Source organism: Bombina bombina, chromosome 4, assembly GCF_027579735.1.
Source record: "Bombina bombina isolate aBomBom1 chromosome 4, aBomBom1.pri, whole genome shotgun sequence".
NCBI lineage: Eukaryota > Metazoa > Chordata > Amphibia > Anura > Bombinatoridae > Bombina > Bombina bombina.
Window position 1 is genome coordinate 397,643,077 of NC_069502.1, and position 16,655 is coordinate 397,659,731.

Here is a 16,655-nt window from a genome sequence, read left to right on the forward strand (position 1 = left end):
GCATTGGGTGGGCTGTGATGTATTCGTAAGCTGCTGCTATATTAGGCCACTAGCAATACCTATTTAGTGGCGTAGCTGTTCCATAAGGCCATCAATAGTATATGTACAATACCACATATGTCCTCCATATTCTCTGTTCAAGTTTCAGCTCCTCACCATCCAGGGGAAATTATGTGGTGATCGCAGACGTAGGACAGTGGATCTTTATAGATTAGTAGTTGCAGCATTTGATGTAGACGGTGGGTTCTGTTACCCTTGTGGTATGATCCCAGGGTCTAGTTCTGGCAGTAAGCATATAGGGTGCTCCAGGTTCCTCTCAAAGTTGGGTCGGGTAAGTGTCAAAGATAGGGGATTCTATATAACGGTTCATAGAAATTGTAAGCGTTCAAAAAATAAATTCCAAAAGTTCCCTCAATATGCGTACTAGCTGCTACGCCCCCCCCCCCCCAATCCATTTAAGTTTAAGTTTTGACTTACTCTCCCCTTTATTACTGGAGTCATTACTAAAAAAAATTGAAGCTAAAGTGAGCAGCTTCACAAATGATCTACACATTAAAGACTCTATTGTAGATTTGCAGATGATAGAAAACTAAAATAAATATGTTTTTCTAAGGACTCTGTATCAACTTTCTCTAGAGGAGGCCAAACACCAAGTGGAGGCTTTGTATATCAATGTAAGATAGAAAGTTTAGATTATTTTTATTTTTAATATATTAGAATAATCAGAATATTCTAAAATGTTTCACAAATCAGCTTTGGAGGAAACTAACAAACACTCTATTCTAATCCATACCAGGTGTCAAAGTTATCTTAATTGCTTATACATATTTTGGTTTGTGTTTAGATGTCATTCAAGGACAGTCCTGCTATATCTAGTATACCATTTCCTCATATATTACATCCTGGAAATCCACATACAGCTATAGAATGCTAGGAACATACGCTTTTCACATCAAGCAACTAGAAGCCCAAGCAGTCCCTTCTCAATGTCTCATGCTCCTTTCTCTATTTCCTATTTTGTCGCCTACCTTGCCTCTTTCTGTTATATTTACAGTCTTTATTTAAAGATGAAAATACCTTCTTAAAAACTAGCATATTATTTCTCATCAGCCAATTCAAAAATGTTTATTAAAATGAATACATGAAATGGTCAGTTTAATTGTGATCTAAACAAGGACGTTGCATTTATAGTTAGCTCTACCTTGTACTCTTTCACCAATAAAGGTGAAAATCAGCTGCCAACCTGGTGTTTTAATATGCTAATAAATTATAATAAAAAGAATGTTAATAGGACTTGAATATATATGAAAGCTTGTCATGGTTCTGTGTGGGGAGAATTTTAAATATCAAGAGTTTATCACCTTATGTCATCTACTAAATGTCTGAATAAGTCTTATTGGTCTGATTGTATTTTCTCTTAGACTACAAAAAAGTTTATTTTGTGCCACCAAAAATGGGTCCAAAGAACCAATTAGATAGATTGGAATGTTGAGCAATGTATGAAGCGTGAGTCACAAAGCACTGAGTTAATTATTTTTTAACAGTAAGTGGTTTTCAGTGTTGTTTATTTTTATGTCTATGTGTTTTCCTTAGGGATATAAAGCCACCTACTATTCTGGCTATTCCAAAACTATTTTATGAGAAGTTTAAACTGAGTTCAGAATGTATTTTTTGTATATTCATTCCTATTTCTTAGATAATAAACTGTTTACAAAAAAATATTCAAATCTTCCAATATTTCACTTCAGCTCTTTTGCCAGCTCTTAAAAGCTTATGCTCAGAATCCTATGTCAATCACAACACATGATTGAATAAAGTTAGGAATAAATAGACATAGAAAATACCTGTGAGGATGCCACAATATTTACATTAATTAAAAGAGTTCAAAATGTTCTATTTTTCCAAAGCTGGAACTAGTTTGCAGTGGTAACTTGGTATGCTGGAGAACAGAGAGTGAAAAGACCCTGCAGCCTTCATCTTGTAGTAGATTAGTGTAATCTCATCCTGTGTCCCAGACAGAACTGCTAGTGAACCTCATACTTGGAGCTTTGGGATTGGGATAATCGGCAACATGAAAAATAAGCTGACAAAGAATATCTGGGAATGATCAAATATAAATCAAAACATGATGATGGGACTTCTGTAGAAAAAAAGATGTTTCTTTTTCTCTCATAACATTTACTTTGCCTTCATAATATGCACTAATGTAAAGGACCAATATACTAAAAAACATCAGTTTGTTGTTTACTATGGGATTTAAAAATGGTTTTGAAAAAGACATTGGGGCCGATTTATCAAGGGCCGAAATGGCCCCCTGATGACCCTGTTTCCGCGCGAGCCTTCAGGCTCACCGGAAACAGCAGTTATGAAGCAGCGGTCTTAAGACTGCTGCTCCTTAACTGATCCGCCGCCTCTGAGGCTGCAGTCTGCAATCCGTACAATCATGTACGATTGGGTTGATTGACACCCCTGCTAGCGGCTGATTGCAGCGAATCTACAGGGGGCGGCATTGCACAAGCAGTTCACCAGAACTGTTTGTGCAATGTTAAATGCCAACAGCATATGCTGTCAGAATTCAGTGATGTCTGGCGGACAAGATACGCTACAGCGGATCATGTCCGTCTGACAGTTAGTAAATCGGCCCCATTGCATTTATATTTTAGAATAAAATGTCATCAGAAAGTGCAGTAAATATTTTTATGGATCAAGTAACCACTAACTGACAACTAATAATTATATTTGTAAAATAAAGAGCTTCCTCTTGTTTGACTCATGATTAAAATCCTGTTTTTATTAGCTTATATTTGTATTTTTCTTTATAATTGTAGGGGCTTGGGGTGCGATCCAATATACAGCGCAGGTTTCGGCGCAAACATGGAAGCCTGCGCCGCCCGTAGTTTCAGCTCGCACAGCGAGCTATCACATATACGTCGCCAGCAGTTGCTAAAGTGCCGTAAGTCTGACAAACTAGCGATGTCCAGAAATCTGCGTAAGTACAAATTTCTGGAGTCGCCAGTGACTTACGGCACTTTAGAAACTGCCGCCGCCTACAAAAACTGACTAAAATATTAAATCTCCCATTACTGTCTAACACGCCTCCCAAACATAGCCCGACACATATACCCCTCTATCCGCAATCCCCCCTCTCACTCCTAACAATAAATGTATTAACCCCTAAACCACTGCTCCTGGACCCCGCCGCCACCTATATTAACTGTATTACTCCCTAATGTGAGCCCCCTACACCGCCGCCACCTATGTTATATATATTACCCCCTAATGTGAGCCCCTACCCCCGCCGCCACCTATTTAAACTACATTACCCCCTAAATGTGAGCCCCTACCCCCGCTGCCACCTATTTAAACTAGATTACCCCCTAATGTGAGCCCCTACCCCGCTGCCACCTATTTAAACTACATTACCCCTAATGTGAGCCCCTACCCCCGCCGCCACCTATTTAAACTACATTACCCCCTAATGTGAGCCCCTACCCCGCCGCCACCTATTTAAACTACATTACCCCCTAATGTGAGCCCCTACCCCGCCGCCACCTATTTAAACTACATTACCCCCTAATGTGAGCCCCTACCCTGCCGCCACCTATTTAAACTACATTACCCCCTAATGTGAGCCCCTACCCTGCCACCACCTATATTAAAATGATAACCCCCTAATGTGAGCCCCTACACTGCCGCCACCTACATTAAAATTATTAACCCCTAATCTAATCCCCCTACCCCCGCCGCCACCTACATTAAAACGATAACCCCTAATGTGAGCCCCTACAACCGCCGCCACCTACATTAACCCCTAATCTAATCCCCCTACACCCCCAACCTATATTAAAATGATTAGATCAGCCAATAGGATGAAAGCTCAATCCTATTGGCTGTTTGGATCAGCCAATAGGATTTTTCACCTTTAATTCCTATTGGAGGATAGAAATTTTTATTTGGGGGATTTGTTTGGGTGGGTGGTGGGTTTTATTGTTGGGCGGTTGTTTGTATTTTTTATTGCAATGTAAAAGAGCTGTTATCTTTTGGGCAATGCACCCAAAAGGCCCTTTTAAGGACCATTGGTAGATTATTGTAGGCTAGGGGTTTTTTTATTTGTGTGGGGGGGGGGCTTTTTTATTTTGATAGGGCTATTAGATTAGGAGCTATTCATTTTTATTTTTGATAATTTTGTTTTTGTATTTTTGTAATTTAGTGTGGGGGGTTGTAATTTAGAAAATTGTATTTTAATAATTTAATTTATTTTATTGTAATGTTAGTTTTTAGTGTAAGGCAGGTTAGGTTTTATTTTACAGGTAACTTGGTATTTATTTTAACTAGGTAGTTAGTGAATAGTTAATAACTATTTACTAACTAGTCTACCTAGTTAAAATAAATACAAACTTACCTGTGAAATAAAATATTTCATTTTGTAGCTAGCTTCGGTTTTATTTTACAGGTAAGTATGTATTTATTTTTAAATAGGAATTATTTAGGTAATAATTGTAAGGTTTATTTAACTTTATTTTAATTATATTTAAGTTAGGGGGTGTTAGGGTTAGGGTTAAACTTAGGCTTAGGGTTACGTTAGGGTTAGGGTTATGCTTAGGGTTAGAGTTACGTTAGGGTTAGGGTTAGTTTTAGGGGTTAATATATTTATTTAGTGTTAGTGATGTTGGAGGCCAGAGGTTAAGGGGTTAATAATTTTAGTATAGTGGCGGCAACATTGGGGGAGGCAGATTAGGGTTTAATAAGTGTAGGTAGGGGGCGGCGATGTTAAGGGCGGCAGATTAGGGGTTAATAAGTGTATTTAGGTGGGGGTGATGTTAAGGGCATCAGATTAGGGGTTAATAACATTCTGTAGGTGTCAGCGATGTCGGGTGTGGCAGATTAGGGGTGTTTATACTAGGGATTTATGTTAGGGTAAAACATAACTTTTTATTTCCCCATAGACATCAATGGGGCTGCGTTATGGAGCTTTTCTTTCCACGATCGGAGGTGTTAGTTTTTTTTTTTTTTGCCATCTCTCCCCATTGTTGTCTATGGGGAAATCGTGCACAAGCACATAAAAGCAGCGCTTGTTTTCGGTACGGTATGAAGCTCAACGCCACCATATCGTCCGCACAAGCCTGTTTTTTTTTAACCTGTAATAGCAGCGTTATAGGGAGGTGAAATAACGCCACTTTGTCGTTAAAATCCCTATAGTGCTCAAAACTCGTAATGTAGCTGAATATTAACAATGTGTGGAATATGTATAACAACATCTATAGGATTAAGTATGACTAAACTTTTTAATTAGATTCTACAAAGTAAATATGTGTCATTTATGACTCATTTGTATCTGCTGTCAGAATGTATCATGTAATAAACCTAGTCATTCTACAAAAGGTCTGCACTATGTATTCTAGGTATAAGACTCTCTTATCCCCTAGAGAGGGGCTGTTGTCCAGTTCTTATACGTTATATTGCAAGAGTTACACAGGGTAGCTCTATAAATTATCCACAAATGAGCAGTTTTGTACATTTCACCAAATTTAAATTTCATACGTGACACATTGAACACTTTGTAGAACTGAATTAAATCTTCCTTGGGGCAGACATTTCAATTACAAATTAAACTTGCATTAAGAGGCAATCAGAAAAACAGTGTGATGCCAGGTTGGATTAGAAGTGAGGCAGGGAGTCAATAACTGAAAAATAAATTCCAGGTTATTTTGGATTATCCCATCAATCAGACACAGATTTCTTAATTACTTCTGTTTGGTTATTATTTTGTTCTGATGTAACTAAAACCATATAACTTTCTAACCAAATTGCTAAGGATTTAAAATATTGTACAATACCTATGATTGTAACACATGTATGCAATAGAATCAGTTTAATAAGAAAAAGTAGGTTTTAGAAATGAATATATGTAGTATATGATTTATTATATAGTTCACAAGCACTTAAAAGGTACATGAATCCCAAAAGTTTTCTTTTGTGATTCAAATGGAGCAGGAGGTTTTAAACAACTTACCAATTTACTTAAATTATCAAATTTGCTTCATTCTGCTGGTATCCTTTGTTGAAGAAGCGGAAACGTTCTACTGGGAGCTAGCTGAACGCAGCTGGTGAACCAATGAAAATAGGAATTTATGTGTATTGGTAGCTTTACTTCTAGTATTGCTGAACCTGAACCTACCTAGGTATACTTTTCAATGAAGGATACCAAGAGAATGAAGGAAATTAAATAACAGAAGTAAATTTGAAAGTTGTTTAAAATCACATGTCCTTTCTGAATCATAAAGGAAGCATTTTGGGTCTTCTATCCCCATAACACAACACTCCCCCCAACACACACCAGAAAATAAATAAAATAAAACAGAAAAAAATGGTCTGGGAGTGAATATCCATGAGGTAGACAACTGAATACTTTGGAAGCAATAAGAGGTTTATGATAACTGAAAATAACTTATTATTATTAATTATTATGTTTAAGGTTTAAATTATGCATGTGTAACACATTAATTATACATATGTTAGATATGTATCAGTTTTGTGTTAAAAAAATAGGTGTTAAAGGGACATAATTCCCATATGCTAAATCACTTGAAAGTGATGCAGTATAACTGTAAAAAGCTGATAGGAAAATATTATATGAACAACTCTATATAAAGAAGGAAGATATTTTACCTCAAAATTTCTTTAACTCACCAGAGTAAGTGCTCTGTGAACAGTCATGCTTCCGCTATTATAACTGCATGTTTTTTTTTTTTGGGGGGGGGGGGGGGGACAGTCAATCAGCTTAATCAGTGATGATGTCACACTTTGCTTTACTGTGGTATCATGGGATTTCACTGAAATCTCAAGACATTTCATAGTGAATGATGAGAGAAATAACATGACTATGCATTCACATGCAGATACATGCTCCCCTGCAAGTCCTGGAACTAGCATCCTCATTGGCAGCTTTAAGTCTCTTTATAATGGAATGTGGCTACTGAGGAAATTTTGAAGTAAAATAACTTACTTTTTTACCTAGAGAAATTCAGGTGATATTTTCTACTCAGCTTTTTACATCTATGCTGCATCACTTGTAAGGGCTTCAACATTTGTGTATCCTTTCCCTTTAAAATAATTTTATAGTGAAACCTTTTCTTTTAGGCATGCCTTTAATAAGAGTTAGGTTATATGTGGAATCAAATAAAATTTTAAATGTTTCTGGTTTTTATGTCATTGCTGTCCTATATATGCAGATATTGAGCAGTTCATTAAAGACACTATCGGCTAGATTTAGAGTTTGGCGTTAGCCGTCAAAAGCAGCGTTAAGGGGTCCTAACGCTGCTTTTTACCACCCGCTGGTATTTAGAGTCAGGCAGGAAAGGGTCTACTGCTCACTTTCTTTCCGCGACTCCAGGCTACCGCAGATCCCCTTACGTCAATTGCGTATCCTATCTTTTCAATGGGATTTGCCTAACGCTGGTATTTGAGTCTTGGAAGAAGTGAGCGGTAGAGCCTCTACCGACAAGACTCATACCGCCAAAAAAAGTCAGTAGTTAAGAGCTTCATGGGCTAACGCCGGAACATAAGCTCTTAACTACTGTGCTATAAAGTACACTAACACCCATAAACTACCTATGTACCCCTAAACCGAGGCCAATAGAATGCAAGCTCAATCTGATTGGCTGATTCAATCAGCCAATCAGATTTTTCCTACCTTAATTCTGATTGGCTGATAGAATCCTATCAGCCAATCGGAATTGAAGGGACGCCATCTTGGAGGACGTCCCTTAAAGGAGCCTTCATTCATCGGTAGTCCGTCGGGAAAGAAGGATGTTCCGTGTCGGCGGGATAAAGATGGATCCTGAAGAAAGAAGATTCAAGACCCCGCTTGGAAGATGACATCGCCCGGATGGAAGACTTCTTCAGCGCCGCTTGGAAGATGACATCGCCCAGATGGAAGACTTCTTCAGCGCCGCCTGGAGGATCACTTCATCGGATGGAAGACTTCTTCAGCGCCCCTTGGAGGATCACTTCTGCCGCTCCAGATCTCCTCTTCGGTTCCATCGGTGGGTAAGCTGACTGAAGACAACTCAAGGTAGGATGATCTTCAGGTGGGTAGTGTTAGGTTTATTTAAGGGGGGTTTGGGTTAGATTAGGGGTATGTGGGTGGTGGGTTTTTAATGTTGGGGGGGTTGTATTTTTCTTTTACAGGCAAAAGAGCAGTTTTCTTTGGGGCATGCCCCGCAAAAGGCCCTTTTAAGGGCTGGTAAGGTAAAAGAGCTTTGAACTTTTTTAATTTAGAATAGGGTAGGGAATTTTTTTATTTTGGGGGGCTTTGTTATTTTATTAGGGAGCTTAGATTAGGTGTAATTAGCTTAAAATTGTTGTAATATTTTTTAAATGTTTGTAACCTATTTTTTATTTTTTGTAACTTAGCTTTTTTTATTTTTTGTACTTTAGTTTATGTAATTGTATTTAATTGTAGTTATTTGTAGTTAATTTATTTAATTAATTTAATGATAGTGTAGTGTTAGGTTTAATTGTAACTTAGGTTAGGATTTATTTTACAGGTAATTTTGTATTTCTTTTAGCTAGGTAGTTATTAAATAGTTAATAACTATTTAATAACTATTCTAACTAGCTAAAATAAATACAAAGTTACCTGTAAAATAAATATAAATCCTAAAATAGCTACAATTTAATTATTAATTACATTGTAGCTATCTTAGGGTTTATTTTACAGGTAAGTATTTAGTTTTAAATAGGAATAAGTTATTAAAGTATAGTGTAGTGTTAGGTGTAATTGTAACTTAGGTTAGTTTTTATTTTACAGGTACATTTCTCTTTATTTTAGCTAGGTAGCTATTAAATAGTTAATAACTATTTAATAGCTATTGTACCTAGTTAAAATAAATTGAAATTTGCCTGTAAAATAAAAATAAATCCTAAGATAACTACAATATAATTATTATTTATATTGTAGCTATATTAGGGTTTATTTTAAAGGTAAGTATTTAGTTTTAAATAGGATTAACTTAGTTAATAATAGAAATATTATTTAGAATTATTTAATTAATATTTAAGTTAGGGGGGTTTTAGGGTTAGTGTTAGACTTAGGTTTAGGGGTTAATAATTTTATTACAGTGGCGGCGGTGTAGGGGGGGCAGGATAGGGGTTAATAAATGTATTATAGGTGTAGGGGGGCAGATTAGGGGTTAATAAGTTTAATATAGGTTGCGGTGGGGTCCTGGAGCGGCGGTTTAGGGGTTAAACTATTTATTTAGTTGCGGTGAGGTGTGGGATCAGCAGGATAGGGGTTAATAACTTTATTATAGAGGGCGGTGGTATAGGGGGGGCAGGATAGGGGTTAATAGGTATCATGTAGGTGGTTGCGGGGTCTGGGAGCAGCGGTTTAGGGGTTAATACTTATATTATAGTTGCGGCGGGGTCAGGGAGCGGCGGGTTAGGGGTTAATATGTATAGAGTAGCTTGTGGTGGGCTCCGGGAGCGGCGGTTTAGGGGGTAATAAATTTATTTAGTTGCGGCGGTGTAGGGGGGACAGATTAGGGGTGTTTAGACTCGGGGTACATGTTAGGGTGTTAGGTGCAGACATCTCCCATAGAAATCAAAGGGATGTCTTGCAGCAGCGAACTTGTACTTTCACTATGGTCAGACTCCCATTGATTCCTATGGGATCCGCCGCCTCCAGGGCGGCGGATTGAAAACCAGGTACGCTGGGCCGGAAAAGTGCCGAGCGTACCTGCTAGTTTTTTGATAACTAGCAAAAGTAGTCAGGTTGTGCCGCACTTGTGTGCGGAACATCTGGAGTGATGTAAGAATCTATCTGTGTCGGACTGAGTCAGGCGGATCGAAGCTTACGTCACAAAATTCTACTTTTGCCAGTCTCTACCCTTTGATAACTAAGGCGAATCAGCCTCGCCACAAATACGCTGCGGAATTCCAGCGTATTTGAGGTTGACGGCTTGATAACTACCCCCCACTGTGTTGTTCTTGCTGATTGGTGAATAAATTCACCCACCAATAAACAAGTGCTTTCCATCCAATAAACAAGTGCTTTCCATGGTCTGAACCAAAAAAAATAGCTTAGATGCCTTCTTTTTCAAATAAAGAAAGCAAGAGAACGAAGAAAAAATGATAATAGGAGTAAATAAGAAAGTTGCTTAAAATTGCATTCTCTATCTGAATCATGAAAGAAATTTTTTTGGGTTCAGTGTCCCTTTAATGGAAATTATTGCAATATGTATTCCTGTCACTGCCCCACAATGGGTCTGTGGACTCTACAGGAAGGCAAAGCTAGTTTCAAGTCATACGTCTTCTAGAGCAATTTGAGCTGACTTACTATTCAGTGAATGTTTGAATAACAGAAAGGCAGACGAGACAGAATGCAACTTAAGGGATACTAAATCCAACTTTTTTCTTTCATGATTCAGATAGAGCATGCAATTTTAGGCAACTTTCTAATTTACTCCTATTATCAATTTTTTTTCGTTCTCTTGCTATCTTTATTTGAAAAAGAAGGCATCTAAGCTAAGGAGCCAGCCAATTTTTGGTTCAGAACTCCGGAAAAGCCTTGTTTATTGGTGCTGTCTAATCAGCAAGGACAACCCAGGATGTGAACAAAAAATGGGCCGGCTTCTAAACTTACATTCTTGCTTTTCAAATAAAGATAGCAAGAGAATGAATACAATTTGATAATAGGAATAAATTAGAAAGTTGCTTAAAAATGAATGCTCTATCTGAATCACAAAAGAACATTTTTGGGTTTAGTGTTCCTTTAAAGGATAGGCAAGTCATAATTAAACTTGCATGATTCAATTCTATATTCAAATGTCCTTTATTCTCTTAGAATCCATTGTTGAAAAAGAATACGCACATATCCTACACTAATGCTGATTGGTGCCTTTACACATTTGTCTCTTGTGATTGGCTAACTAGATGTGTTCAGCTAGCTGCCATGTTCCTTCAGCAAAAGATAACAAGAAAATTAAGCAAATTTGATAATAAAAGTAAATTGAAAAGTTGATTAAAATTGTATTTTCCATCCAAATCATGAAATAAAATGTTGGGGTTTCCTAACTTAAAGGGACATGAAACCCACATTTTTTCTTTCATGATTTAGAAAGAGAATGCAATGTTAAACATCTTTCTAATTTACTTCTATTATCTCATTTGTTTTATTCTCTTGATATTCTTTGCTGAAAAGCATATCTAGATATGCTCAGTATCTGCTGATTGTTTGCTGCACATAGAAGCCTCGTGTGATTGGCTCACCCATGTGCATTGCTTTTTCTTCAACTAAGAATTTCTAAAAAAAGAACCAAAATAAATAATAGAAGTAAATTGTAATGTTGTTTAAATTTGTATTCTCTATCTGAATCATGAAAGAAAGATTTTGGGTTTAGTGGCCCTTTAAATTCTCAGCATGTCAGCTCCCTTATGTCATAATAGGCAGTGGTTACATGGAGCATTTCTAATTACTCATTTTGTAAGAAAACTGTTTTTAAACAATCTTTTTCTTTCTATGTATACTTTGATTTTACATATGTTTTTAATAAAGAAGCACTATTTCACATACCTTTAAAACATATAGCTGAATTGTAAATTGCATACAAGAAACAAAATTTAACTTACACATGACAATAAAGTTTCAGCCAACTTACCTATTAAAAATGTGCAGTTATTTAACTTGGGGTTTTTTGTATTAGATTTGCTGAATAATCAATTATTTGATTATTTAAAATCAGTGTATATGGTATATTCATTTGTTATTATCTTACTCTAAACACAGAAACAAATAATAATCTGCACATGTTCTAAATTAGTTGAAACTATTGAAAAAAATATGTAAAATTGTGTAGCTGAAAGAATACATCTGTAAGGTGGCAAGGTTGCTTTCTACATCAGCGGAGACTACAAAATCTCAATTATCTTTAAATAGTTTGTTAGTTTTTTCTTAAATATGCCGCGCACAAACTCAATAATAGCCTTTCATTCAAACAGTAAATATTACGTTGCCAGATCTGCTAAACAAATGTACAATAAAGTTAATCCTCAGGTTTTGAATGGTTTGGGGATATGGCTATTGCAGATGTGCTGAAACTGAAGTGTTTACGTGCATTGCAGCTTCGGGATTTGCACTGTATGCCAGCAAGCTCACAGGCACCCTTAGGCTATTGCAAGGGGTGAGAGCTCAATTGTGCTCAATTAGTAAAGAGATTCACTGCCAGCAATCTAACTCACTTTACTTTCAACAAACCAATGTATCGCTAACTTGATCTAACTTTCTTTTTGAAAACTTGGATTTTCTCTTTGTCTACAAATATTGTTAAACTTGCCAAAATATATTAGCAGATACATTATTTACTTTACATGCTTTTAGTCTAGAAATGTACAGTATGGCTAAACTCAGCAAGCAGTATTATTCACAATTGCTGTCATCCATATAAAATAGCAGAAGTTAAAGGGCAAGTGCATTGTAATTTTTTTTCCTTTTAATGATCCCTTTTACCTATTGGAGTGTATTAAATTGCATGCAAATACTTCCTTTATATTTATTTTTTTAATTTGAAATAGCTGATGTTGCCAGTTCCCTATAATGAAAATTCCAGTACTGCAGTAATGGTTATAGAAAAGCTTTGCAAATGAGAGGCAACAGCTGTAATCATCCTCCTAATGGGGGGAGAGATAGATGCAAAAATGGTCATTTTAATTTTTTATCACTAAGGCCCTGATATTCAAAACATTGACAGAATGACGAGAAACTGCCTGCTTAGGTTCGCCAGGCTTGCAGTCCGACGTTCTGTCAAAATATTTAAAAAAAAACAGGGCTGAAGTGTAGACAAGTGTCTTTCATAGGAAATAATAGGTCCGCGGCTTCTGAAAAACTCTTCCAACATCGCCACTCATCGACACTAACAGCGAAGGAGGAGGGGCTGTATTTGAAGTGTTCCTACAGAGAACAGCCAGTTCACTGCAACAAAAATAATATTTACTTAACCTAAATGTAACTAATCCTACACTATCTGCCTCACCCTGTACAATTTCACACTTGAAAAGGTGGGGAGACAAATAGTCTAAAAACCTGTACCTAACCTGTAGATTGAATATATCGCACTACTGGCAATGTTAGTCCATTAAAATGCCGGTTAGTGCCCTGGAACGCCCATCACACTCCCACCAAATGCCTATCTCTATGTCATGCCTGTGATCTACCTTATTAATAAAGAAAAAACAAAAAACAGCTTCCTATTATAACTGTAGAAACCATATCAATACATGTAAATATAATGTTTAACTTACATGCAATTTCCTGTATAAATAATATTTTTTAAGAATTGTATAGATATTAAACAGAATTTTTCCCTGTTTTTTTATTTTTAACATTAATATTTATTTTTTTAACTATAATTATGTTATTAATGACGGTAGCCTCAACTTAATAGTGTTACGTAACTGCATAATTTTAAACTTTGCAAACTTAAATAAATGCCATTATGTAAACATCTAAAGTTGTGGCCATTGACTTTTATAACATAATTATATTTAGAAAAATAAAAATTAATGTTTAAAATTAAAAAGAACACGGAAAAAGAACCTGTTTAAAATCTATACAATACTTAAAATAATATACATTATACAAGAAAATGTATATAATTTAAACATTGCATATACATATAATGCACCTCTAAACTATTAACCCCTTATGCAACCTCACCCCAACACATCCTAAGCCTACTACACTATTAACACCTAATCTGCCATAACCTATTAACCCAATCACTCCTAACCTATTAACCCCCAAAATCACCATAACCCCCTTCGCAATAAACTCCATAACCTATTAACCTCTAAAGCACCACAACCACCCATTGCAAACTAGCGCCTAACCTAACACCCCCCAAAAAATAAAAAAATAGGATAACAAAAAATAAAAACACATAACCAAAAAATAAACACTATTGAAAATGTAAATCACCAAACAGTAAGGTCTATCTTAAAACTAAAGTCCCCTTAAAAAATCCCACCCAAAATAAAAAACCTAACACAAAAACCTACTCTACTTTATTAACACTAAAACCTACCTACCTAGTTGAGATGATTATCTCTTTAGCATTCAAAATACCATATACTTAAACCAAAGAAACCCCCACTGCCCCCCAAAAAACTATCTTTAAAAAACACTATCCTAAAAAAAGATGCACTGAAAGGGCATCAGCGATTAAAGGGATATGAAACTGAAAAAAATGATTTTGTGATTTAGACAGAGCATACAATTTTTTTTTCTCCAATTTAACCATTTTACTTCTATTATCAAATTTGCTTAGTTGCCATAGTATTCTGTGTTAAAGAAATACCTAGGTAGGCATCTGTAGCACTACGTGGCAGGAAATAGTGCACCCATCTAGTGCTCTAGCAAATAGATAACATTCTTGCAAAACTGCTGCCATATAGTGTTTCAGAAATGGGACAGCTCCTAAGTATACATCCATGCTTTTCAACAGAAGAAATCAAATTAACAAAGAATAATCATAATAGAAGTAAATTAGAAAGTTGTTTATAATTACATGTTCTATCTGATTCATGAAAGAAAAAAAAATGGGTTTCATATCCCTTTAAGCACTTTTCTTAAAAAGCAAAAAAAAAAAATTCTAAAAAAAATCCTATCCTAAAAAAAAATGCCCTAAGAAGAGAATTTTGTAGGGCATTGTCCTAAAGTGATCAGCTCTTTTGCTTGTAAAAAAAATAATCCTATCCTAAAAAAAAATAAAAAAAAATCCTAACACTAAACCCCAAAGTTTCTGCTCACCAAACTTGAATCTGGCTCCTAGGTGGGCTGCTGCTTTTCCAAGGTCACACTCCTCTTTTATCTTCACCCATGGTGGCGCTCCGTTAGAGCTTTACTCTTCCATCGCACCCAGATTCTTCCAACTTCCATCCGAAGCTTCTTCTTTTCTTCTTTTCTTCCGTCCCATGTCCATTTCATGCGGTCACTGCCACACACTAAAGCTTGAATGTGAGGTTCCCCCTTACATAGGGCTGCATTTTTATTGGCTGATTTGAATTTTATTTTGAAAATCAGTCAATAGGAATGCAAGGGAAGATGGAAGAGAAGCGTTGCTAGAGCTGTCCACCTAAGGAGTTTGATTCAAGTTGTTGGGTACTAATTTTTGGGGTTTAGAGTTAGGCATTATTTTTTGGGGGGGTTTAGTTTAGGGTTAGCAAAAGAGCTTAAAGTAATGGTAAATCCAAGCGTATAACAAACATAAGGATTTACCATCACTAAAAAAACAGTGTTAAAAGTGTTAATCTCACCTTATCTATGCCAAAACTATATTTCTAACTCAGCGCCTCCGACTGCCCACAGCACAGCTCTCTACCTCAATGAGGTGACGTTTCCACCTCTAAACCAACTGACAGTGTTATGTATCCACACACGGCTATTTGTTAAGAGGTGCGCTGTGGGTGGCCGGAGGCACTGAGTTAGTGAAATACTTTTAGCACGGATAGGGTGAAATTAACACTGTTGTTTTAGTAAATGATGACTGAAGCTAATGTTTATTTTTAGTGATGGTTATACGCTTGGATTTACCATCCCTTTAATCACAGGGCATCTTTTTTTAGACTATGTTTTTTAAAAGATTTATTTGGAGGGGGGTTAAGCAAAAAGAGCTTAATCCCTGATGCCCTTTTCATGGCTCTTTTTTTTAGGATAGGGTTTTTTAAAAGATTTTTTTTGAGGTTTAATTTGGTTTTAGTAGAGGGTATTTTGGATGCAAAAGAGATAGTCACTGAAACTAGGTTACTGTCCGGCAAATGCCCTTTTCAGGGCACATTTTAGAGTAGGTTTTAGAGTTAGATTAGGTTTTTATTATTTTGGGGTGGGCTTTTTTTAAGGGGCTTTAGTTTTAGAATTTAGTTTCTATTATGACAATGGAATTGGGATGAGATACACCTGCCAAAATCCTAATGGTTGTAGCTGTAGGGTATTGCAATTTTTGGCTATGAAGGGTCAAAAGAAACAGACACCAGCCTGACTAGCTTAGTTCCAGAGTGGTCATGGTAAGTGGAAGAAGATGAAGCGTTTTATGGCCTGCTGTAATATTAGTGAGATTTAAGTGTGAAGATCAGAAGAAATGAGTGGCCCTAATATTACTTTGTGTTGCCTCTGGCCTGGTCCATGATATACTTTTGACAATTATTATTACCTTATTTCCAGTAAATAATAGTTAGTATGTCATCTGCAATACCTTTTTGTGCCTGCAAATAAATTGATCACATTGGCAAGTGTTTTGCAACTGCTTGTATTTGTATACTCAAGGCAGTAAATTAATACAAATAACTATTTGAATTATTATTGTTTCTACTCAGTATTGTTTGCTTTCGTATTACAGTCACTAATCAATGCATATTGTAAAAATACCTAAAAGTAAATGAGTATTTACTGATGCCCTGAGATATGATTTTCCTTTCATAAAAGAAATAGAATTAAATTATAAAGTGGAATGTACAATTTGACATGCATGTAAACTAAAACTAGCCCTCGAAGAAGGTACTTTTACCTATCATTCTATGTTTCATATTCACAGTTTCGGTTCAATGGACTGTAGATCTTTAATTGTAGTAAACTTTTCAGTAGGCCAAAATTCACCCATGCC